This window comes from Vicia villosa, linkage group LG5 (genome assembly GCF_029867415.1).
Source record: "Vicia villosa cultivar HV-30 ecotype Madison, WI linkage group LG5, Vvil1.0, whole genome shotgun sequence".
Lineage (NCBI taxonomy): Eukaryota > Viridiplantae > Streptophyta > Magnoliopsida > Fabales > Fabaceae > Vicia > Vicia villosa.
In genome coordinates, this window is record NC_081184.1 from 100,634,030 (window position 1) to 100,642,086 (window position 8,057).

The window sequence follows — 8,057 nt, forward strand, 5'->3', positions numbered from 1 at the left end:
CATGGCTAAGAAACCAAACTCACTACACTAAGCAAGCTCACCACAGCCAATTGATCTGCATCCATTTGCCTATAAATAGAGGCCTCATTCTCATTCAGAAAACACACCAAAGCAACAGAATTCTTGCTTTCTCTTTTCTTTCTTCATACTTAGTTTTTTCAAAGGTCCTTTGGCAAGAAGACTCGGATTCTTCAAACCAAAGCTCTCTCTTTGAAAATAAGTATTCAAACACATTGAGGGAGGCATTTGGAGGTGATCCAAACCTCTGGAACACTGCTGGGCGTGGAGAATCATCATCTCCACCTCTCATTTGGAGCACTTGCAGTTGGAGGACCACAGAACAATTCAGGAGGTTTCAAGCCAAGCCAATCATCCAGGCACACTCCTCAGGTCATAGTGAAGCTAACCAGATGGCTGCAGCTCGTCTGTAACTCCAAATTCAACAACCTCCATGTCCACTTGAAGCTCAAATCGAGGGAGGTCCATAGAACAATTCAGAAGGATTCAGGCTACAATAAGCATCCAGTTAGCATCATTGAGTCTCAGGGAAGCTATTGAGATCATTCATTCAAGCCCAGGTGGTCTCTATCATCCTCACGACCTCCATTTTCAGAGGTAAGTTTCTGAACCTCACTTCTCTAATTTAAGTACTCTTTGTGAAATAGCTCGATTCTATCTTGTTCAGCATCATCAGAGGATTGAAAACCCTCTATCATCATCCATTTATCTTTCAGTATAGTCATTTAATTTGATTTTGAAATTTTAGGGTTCTTCACGATTTCTGGTAAATTAGTTAGATGTAGTTAATATTAATTCATGTTAGTTACATATTTAGAATCGTGAGTGAATTTAGAGCAAGTTTCATGTTTACATCATTGCAAATGGTTGAGAGTTGAGAGAGTTCAGAAATTTGAATTGATGGAGCTTGAGGTTGAAGACGAAGATGGAGGGTGGCGCCATTTTTCAAATCTCTGAGCGAAGTTTGTTTTATTTTTAATGATAGGCGTTTCCTTAACGAATGAATAACTTGCCCTAGTGGCCACACATGCGCTCTTAGTCTCCTCATGCCCAAGGTCTGGGGTTCGAATCCCCCTCGCCTCAGACCTTTTGATTTTATTTTCTTTTTTCCACTCTATGCACTAGACAACACACATATTGCAATGAAATGCCCTCTATAACACCATGCGCGCGTTGGCTGGTTGGTGTGTGTTTTGATTGTTGGCTTCAAGGGCGTGGGTTCAAACCATGGTGAGGCCAAAATATTTTTTTATCACTTTTCCTTTTCATTTTCTTCACAACTTCACATAATTAATTCACTTATCAAATTAAATCATTTTCACTTCATTTTTCACACACTTTTTATTTAACATATCTATTTTGTGAATAATCAAAAAATCATAAAAATATTATTTATTTCATGTATTTTTATTAGGTTTAAAATAGTATGTTTTAGGTGTTTTCTTAAATACTTTAATACATATTTTCACTTTGTTTTAACCTAAATCATTTTGTAAATAAAGTTTATGATAAAACCCTAATTGTTTAGGTCTTAATTAAGTAAAAAATCTTTATTTTTACTTTAATTAAGTTGACTTTTGTTAATTCTCAAAACTGTTTTCAATCTCCGAATAAATCAAATGATTAGGGTTTTCAAACAACAAAACCTTGTATCATTCAAAATCATTTTTCAATTGCTTTTACACCAGTACTGTAAAGTACTGGGCCTCTAATAGAGTGTAAGTCCCAAAAACCTTCTCTTCTTAGCTTGTTTTCAAAACTGTATTTTCAAAATCTTCTTTCTGTTTTCAAAACATTCTTCTGGTATTTGAAGGGCATTATTCCCGGTGAAACTCTTCAGATACCTATGTGACCTTTGTCCATCTTCACTTCTTCTGTTTTCAAAAAACCCTTAACTGTTTATCATATATATATATATATATATTCAACTGTTATCAACAAAACAACAAAAATATTGTTGAGGCTCTGTACATACTTCTTCAATGGCCTCCACTCCATCCAGGTTAGGCTTTACAAGCTTTCAATTTACAGTCTTTATTTAAATTACTGTCAAATATAAATTGTGCATATATTAGTTTAGAACTACGTTTGAGTATAAACCTTAGGACAGTTAAACTATATATATATTATAGGAATATGGCCTAGGATTGAGAATGTCTTCCCGGTGAAGGCTCTTTCCTAATTAGAGATCTGTAGTTCAAACCCCCAAGATGAATTATTCCCGGTGAAACATCTTGGCAAAAACCTTAGAATCCAAAAATAATAGGACACATCCACCCAAAGAGGAATTATTCCCGGTGAAACCTCTTACCCATTTGCTTAGAGCCAAAATAAGTTCAAAACTACATAGCTTTCTCTTGTGCTATAACAAGGACCCTCGATTAGCCTCCTCTTGGGCTTTGTACAAGGACCCACAGGCTTCTTAAAAGCATTTCCAGCTTCCTCTTGAGCTTGTATACAAGGACCCATCAGGTTTCTTATAAACATAGGAACAGGTCTCTAGTCACCTTTTAGCCTACCCTGGTGAGTTTCTTCCAATTTAAACCAGACTATAAACAAGCTAAGTTTGTCTCAATTTTGCATTGAGTACACCTTTTGGAATGAGAGACATGGACAGTCTCTGTCACCCTTATCTTCATCAATCTTCCTTAGCAGAGTCTAGGATCCATGCTTTGGGTCATCCTCAGCATTGAGTCAGCCTTCATCTTGGGCTTTAAACAATAAGTCTCCATTAGATAATCTTTCTGCCATTCATTTTCAACAAAACCCCTGGAAAGGGTTAGCCTCCAAAGTCAATTAAAATCAACCTCCATTTCAATAAATCCCTGGAAAGGGTTAGCTTCCACACATTCTTTCATTTTTAATATAAACCCCTGGAAAGGGTTAGCCTCCAAAGTCAATTAATAAAAAATGTCAAACAAATAAAGATTCATTTCTCTTAGGAGATAATTTCCCCAAAAGAGTCAAAACCCCTGGAAAGGGTCAGCCTCCAAAAAAAAACATGATAAAGTCAGTCTTTTAACAGACAAATTCACCAGCTGAGTCAAAATCCCTGGAAAGGGTTAGCTTCCAAAGAAAAACAGTCTTTTAATAAATAAAATCTCCTCAGTAGAGTCAAAACCAACAAAAACAGTTAGCCTCAACCTTGGGCTTCATACAAGGCACCCAAACAATAAAACTCCCCTGTTAAGAGTCAGCCTCAACCTTGGGCATTGTACAAGGCAGATAATAGAGTCTCCCCAGTGAGTTCTTCATCATTCAGTAGCCACAACCTTGGGCTTTGTACAAGGCAGATAAACCATACTTTCATGTGTCAAAGATTCCTAACACCTAGGATCTTTTCCCCATAGAGTCATCCATACTCAGTTTATTTAAGAGTCTGCCACAACCTTGGGCTTTGTACAAGGCAGAAAATAATGTTTTCCCTAGCTAGAGTTAGCCACAACCTTGGGCTTTGTACAAGGCACATAAAATAGAGTCATTCATTCAATTATCCTCAACAGTTAGCCACAACCTTGGGCTTTGTACAAGGCACACAAATAGAGTATCCCTAAATAAGAGTCAGCCTCAATTCTGGGCTTTGTACAGAACACAAAAATACCCTGTAATTAATTCCCAGTGGAGTCATCTCCCAGAGTCAATAATATTAATAAATCAATCAAAAAGCCTCAAGCTTGGGCCTCATTCAAGCCAGCTAAAGTCAAATCTTTCATATAGTAAATAGACATAGCTTATCTCTATAGAGAGATATTTTTACTACTCTACCACATTCAAACAAACAAACATTTCAATTTCAATTTCAATCAAAGTCTCCCATTTAGGACTCTGAAAGACATGCTCTGGCACATCCCCAGACTTGTACACTTTCCCTAATTTGGACGAGCACCTTTCTTTCATTTAAGAGGCATCTGACTGGCATACTTGCACACACAAGTAAGGTCCCCCTCTTGAATGAAATGAATCCAATTATTCTGTCACTCCTTTAAATGTTTGTGGTAGAATAGTACAAATACCTCTCTGTAAAGATGATTTCATGTCTCTTTACTGTAAACAGAGATTTAATTCCAAGCTTCAACCTTGAGCTTCAAGCAAGGCACCAAAAACATTTAATTTCCCTAGTTAGTTCCCCGAACTACATTAAGCTCTGACTTCCACTAGGGATATGTAGGCATGAGGTTCACAAGGAATCTCAGCGAGCTAATAAAATACCAAAAATAGTCAGCCAGTCTGTCTGTCTGTCTTTTCAAATCAAATCAATTCCTTCTCCTAACACAAAGGAGAAACTTTCCCAATCATTAGCAGCAAACACAATCACAAATGACACAGAGAAGGTTCCTGTAGAGTACTACAGATATGTAGGGTGTTTAAACACTTCCCTATGTATAACCGACCTCCCGGACTCCAGAATTTCTAGTCTAGGTGAAATCCCCACACTTAACAAACTCCTAGGGTTTAGTTGAGATCTTTTTTCCCCTTTCCTACTCGTAGGACAAATAAGAAAGTTCGTGTGATATCGTAGGAAGAACTGAAATAAAATTCATCCCACCACGGGCGCATTCTCCTTCCAAATTTAGCGTGAAGGGTTTAGCGTGCCGTCCTCCCAAGTGAAACGGGGAGGTAAAGAAAACGACACCACAGAAAAATGGTGACTCTGCTGGGGATATAAGTGTTAAAAACCTTGGTTTTTCATCCAAACCAATGGTTGACCTGTTGCTGGTCCAGCCCCAATGAGGAATTAGGGATGCCAAATTCCCCCTCAAACAAGAGAGGTCCTGCCTAACCTCTGTGTCATATCACGTGTTTGTTGAATATATATTTGTTTACTTTGTTTATTCTGTATCGGGAAAGGGCTTGATTCCCCCTTGTGGTGAGAAATCCTATACCCGGATTTGAGTGCAACATAAGATAGGATGGAGGATGTCTTCCCGGTGAAGGCCCTCTAATCTTGGTTTCCAAGTCTACTCTTGGGATTTGCCTGGCTGGTTGTGATTAACTGCGCCACTGCATTCCGAGACTGATTTGTACCAGGAGGACCTAGAAACACATTAACCCCACTTAAAGCCTCTTTTTTTAGGACGTAGAGCGGTGATTACGGAAGTAATTGTCACGCAGATACTACACTCAGAGAAAACTCTCTTATAGATACCAATCAACGTATCTTTAAGGTTGAGCAAAAACTCTGAGACCCCTAGAACCCGTTCTACAGGTACAAAAATCCTTAACCTTAGTTTACCATTGGGGCGGGGATTGCGTTTTGACTTCATGACCACTATACCCTTCAGCGCCATGTTTGTTTAAAACTCTTGTGTGTGCATTCATGCATTCATGCATCATTCATTAATAACAACTAAAAACAAAAAGAGTCTTTTTCGAGTCGTTTTTCAAGGAAACTAAATAACGAACGTTTTGAACTTCATAGAAAGAGAGAAACGGAGAAAGGACTTAAGGATCTATACTATGGATTACGGAAGAAAGAAAGCTAGGAAATACACCTTCAAGATTCCCCAGGTCGAGGAACTGGGAAAGCTCGGAAAACTGGTGGTCAACCCCCAGGCTTTCAAGGAGAAGTATGGAAAACTTCTGCCTTTGCTCAATACCAACATGGTGGATGGGATCCTTCCCACCTTGGTACAGTTTTACGATCCAACGTATCACTGCTTCACCTTTCCAGATTATCAGCTCATGCCTACGTTAGAGGAGTACTCTCGTCTGATTGGAATACCCGTGTACGCGCAAGATCCGTACTCCGGTTTGGAAAAGAATCCTGACGACATTATCATTGCTGCAACTACTCTTTTGAACGTAGTCGACATCAGAACTCATATGGTGAGTAGAGGAGGAATTCAAGGATTGCCCTCCAAATTCCTGTTTGATCAAGCTCGGTACTTCGTCAGCATCCAAGATATGAGCGCTTTTGAGGAAGTCTTGGCTTTGCTTATCTACGGATTGTTTTTGTTCCCTAACATTAACGATTTCGTCGACATCAACGCAATTAAGATCTTCTTAATTGGAAATCCAGTTCCAACCTTGCTTGCGGATGCTTATCACTCTGTGCATTCAAGAAACCTGCAGCGAGGAGGATTAATCACATGATGCGTACCGTTGTTATACGAATGGTTCGTCTCGCACCTGCCAAAGTCTAGCACTTTTTGGAACATGAGGGATGGCCTTTACTGGTCACAAAAAATCATGTCTCTCACTCATACAGACATTGATTGGTGTAGTCCTGACAACGACGAAACCAAGATCATCTTCAGTTGCGGAAGTTTCCCCAACATACCCCTTATTGGAACTAAGGGAGGAATCAATTACAATCCAGCTTTAGCCCGTCGTCAATACGGCTATCCTATGAAAAATATTCCAAGTAGCATCCAATTGGAGGGTCTGTTCTTCAAGAACATCGACGATCATGGCAACATGTTGAAGAAGGAAATTGTCCAAGCCTGGCGTCTTGTTCACAGCAAAGGGAGAAGATTGTTAGGAAAACATCTTTGCATCTCCCTGGATCCTTACCTTCAATGGGTACGCGTCAGAGCATTCAAGCTCATGATGCCATATCAACATCAAGAACCTATTCCCCTAAGGGAACCAATTTACCTTTTCTCCACCGATGTTGAAAAACTGCAAGCGGCATTAAACAAGGTATGCCAAGAAAGGAATGTTTGGAAGAACAAGTATCGAATTGTCAACACGGAAAATGTTGAAATTCAAAACATCCTAAGAAGGAAGGATGAGTTACTTGAAGTGCTCGATCGACAAGTGACACAAACGTCACTTTCTCATCATATCCCTCCTGCTCCCTGGATCATCGATCAGCTCACGTCAAAGAACGCTCAGCTCAAGAAACAGAAGAAGATGTTAGAACGTGAAGTCGGCTCATCATCAAAGTTTTAGAGTCCTTTCTCTCAGTTTCTCTGTATTTCCATTTTCAAAGTGTGTAAAAACGGCGTTTTCGCTTAATTAATAAAAGTTTGATGTTTCATAACGCAATTATGGTGTTTCCTTGAAAAATAATAACTTAATTGCATATCATGCATCGCTTTAGTCGTACGCACTGACACGAGAATTGTCGCGGATCTAATAGTCACTTTCCTTTCTCCAGAAAGAGAGGAGGAGAAGGAGGTGAACCAAGACTTTCAAGCTGTCTCATCCATACAACACTCGTTCAAGTCGCAAGAAAAGAATGGAAGACTTTGAGCAAGAGAATGAAGAACTCAGAGAAGAGATTAATACTCTCAAAGGTACTGTTGAAAGACTCAATAGTATGGTAGAAGCCCTGGTAGTTGCGCAGAATCGACCAACGCCAGAAGAACCACAAAGGACTGTGGTTTCCGAGATTGTTTCTACTCCTATTCCTCAGTATACCATGCCGCCTGATCGACCTTGGGGCATGCCGTATAACTTTACTCCAGAAGGGTACATACCTCCAGCTTCTGAAGCTCCAAAAGTCACCATGGATATGCGTCCACCGGAGGGTTACAAACCTCTGGAAATTGAAGTTCCAAGAGCAAAGGCAATGGGTTTCGCACAACAGAATGCTGAGATTCCGAGATCTGCTGTCATGGCTTCTCCACAGCCCATTATGCATACTTTTCCTCCACAGGGCGGACAAGTATATCATCACGCTCCCAGTGAGGACGCTGGCGTGTATGAAAGATTGGACGAGTTCCAGGAACGGTTTCTGCAAATGCAGAAGGAACTCAAGACTCTCCGAGGACAAAATCTATTTGGAAAGAATGCTGCAGACCTCTGTCTGGTTCCAAATGTTAAGATTCCTCACAAATTCAAAGTACCAGATTTCGAGAAGTATAAAGGGAATTCATGCCCACAAAGTCATCTTGTGATGTACGCTCGAAGAATGTCAACTCAGACTGATAATCAACAATTGCTCATTCATTATTTTCAAGACAGCCTGACTGGTGCTGCACTCAAATGGTACATGAACTTGGACAGTTCAGAGATTCGTACTTTTCGAGACCTCGGAGAGGCCTTCGTCAAACAGTATAAGTACAATCTGGATATGGCTCCCGACAGAGATC